The sequence below is a fragment of the Nicotiana tabacum genome, chromosome 15, assembly GCF_000715075.1.
Source record: "Nicotiana tabacum cultivar K326 chromosome 15, ASM71507v2, whole genome shotgun sequence".
NCBI classification, from domain to species: domain Eukaryota; kingdom Viridiplantae; phylum Streptophyta; class Magnoliopsida; order Solanales; family Solanaceae; genus Nicotiana; species Nicotiana tabacum.
In genome coordinates this window covers 29918431-29920654 of record NC_134094.1, presented here as the reverse complement: position 1 = coordinate 29920654, position 2224 = coordinate 29918431, and the positions used below count along the sequence as shown (strand labels likewise).

General features: G+C 38.0%; 1 non-coding gene across 1 annotated transcript; it reads right to left on the bottom strand.

The window, feature by feature from the left end:
- Nucleotides 1-1172: 1172 nt before the first annotated feature.
- Nucleotides 1173-1279, bottom strand: LOC142170049 (small nucleolar RNA R71). The gene has a single exon (XR_012699664.1). It is a non-coding gene; the product is annotated as a small nucleolar RNA R71 (small nucleolar RNA).
- Nucleotides 1280-2224: the final 945 nt, after the last annotated feature.

Here is a 2224-nt window from a genome sequence, read left to right as displayed (position 1 = left end):
GAGTTTCTACTAAATAATTGTATTGATAATTAAGTGAATTCGAGAGACTCACTTGAACATTAGAAGTGAATTATATAGAGTTAAATCCCAGACAATTATCTTGCACCTATCCAATCAAAACCTTATTTTCTCCCATTGATATCTTCATTTTCTTAGTCCTTGCTTTGATTGTCATTAGTCAATTAGCTCTATATTCTTAGTTAATTTTAGTATTAATCACATAAGACTAAAAAATTTATCATCTTGGATAGTAATCTAGCTACAAAATTACGATAATATTGTTTAATTCCAATCCGTGTAGATATGATATTATATTATACTATATTTGACTAGCAAGCATATTTAAGTGTGTGTTTTGCGCTCGTCAAATTTTGGCGATGTTGCTAGGGATTGGCAATCAATAGTGTTTGAAATAGTTTGTAGTGCTATTTCAGGAATTTTTATTTTTATTTTTCTCGTTTTACGTTTGGTAATTTGATTGTGCGCATGTTACATGTTTAGAGTGGTGCATAACTAGAACTTCTGTGAAGGAAGTGCTACCATACGAGCCAGAAATTAAAAAATAACTGCGACAACTGAAGAAGGAAAGAAATCTCGCCGGGACAACATAAATGGTTGGACAATCCTCAACTAAAGAACTCATGACTGGTAATGGTGAAGATAATGAGGATTTGGCTGCGAGAGAAGCAGCCCAACTACGAGAACAAGTTGCACGGGATGTTGAAGAAGCAGCAATTAGAAATGCGCAGAACATCTATGAAGAAGAGAGGGGTATCAGACTAAATCAACATCAACCCTTGCATGGGATACCACGTGACGATCATGCTAGACCGATCTACAATCAAGGATTATCCAGTGTTCAACCACCTCCAATTGCAGCTAGTAATTTCTATTTAAAGCAACGGTTGTTCCAAACCCTTCAAAATTGTTGTGTCTTTAGAGGGAATATGAACGAAGATCCAAACAACAACCTAATGGACTTCGAGGAGATTATGAACATCTTTTAATATAATGGTGTGTCACAAGATACAATTTACTTAAGGGCATTCCCCTTCACACTCAAAGATGATGCAAAGCAATGGCTTTGAAGCTTACCTAATGGATCGATTCGAACATGGGATGAGATGACCAGAAAATATCTTGATAAATATTTCTCATAAGCTAAGAATGGAAAGTTTAGAAGATAAATCCATAACTTCTTCCAGAAAGATACTGAGACTATGTTTGAAGCTTGGGAGAGGTTTAAGGAAATAGTCAGGAAGTGTCAACATAGCGGAATTGAACTTCGGATGCAACTCCAGGAATTTTGAGATGAATTGACACCGGCCTCACATAGAACATTGAGAAATGCAGTCAGATGCCCTTTGATGAAGAAGACTCCAGAGGAGATAGTCATAATTTTTGATGAGTTGTCTGAAGATGCAAATTAGTGGCCCTATGAGAGTGCTGAAAGAAGAAGATCGACAGGTGTTCACCAGGTCAATGCTAACACATCTGTGAAGGTATAGCTTGATGCTTTGGCCAAAGAGATACGGAAGCTGACCTTAGCTACATTACAAAGTTAGCCTTACGCGGCTTGTGATATATGTGGAAGAGTATATCCTACTCATGAGTGTCAAGCCCTAACTGAGGAAGTGAATGTTGTGGGAAATTATAATACAATGGGTCAGAGGCACCCCTTTTTTCATGGAGTTCTCTTGGAGGTACTAAAAATGTGTGGCAACAAAATAACTCTAGACCTCAGGGACAAGGAGCTTCAGTCTTCCAAAATCAGCAGAGGCAACAATTTCAGCCTCACTAGTCTAATCAATCTGGTCTAGAAGATCTAATGAAGGGCTTCATCATCAAGACAAATGAGAGGTTGGACGCTCACAAGGCAACTATCAAAGAATTGGCTACTAGTTTTTGAAACTTGGAGAGACAAGTGGGACAAATTGCAACAATATTATCTGAGAGAATTTCAGGTACTCTGCCAGCTGATACTGAGAGAAATCCCAAAGAAACAGTGAATGTTGTGACCTTGAGAAGCGGGCAAGTGTTGAAAGATACCACTCCACTCCAAAGAAACAGTGAATGATATTGATAAGAAGAAGAAAGGCAAGAAGGGAGCTGACAAAAAGAAGGAGGAAAGTTCGAGAAGGGATGAATCTAATGAGAGCGAGCATATGCGTTCTCTACCTTTTCCTCAAAAGCAATATAGAGAAAACCTGGACAAGCAATTTGA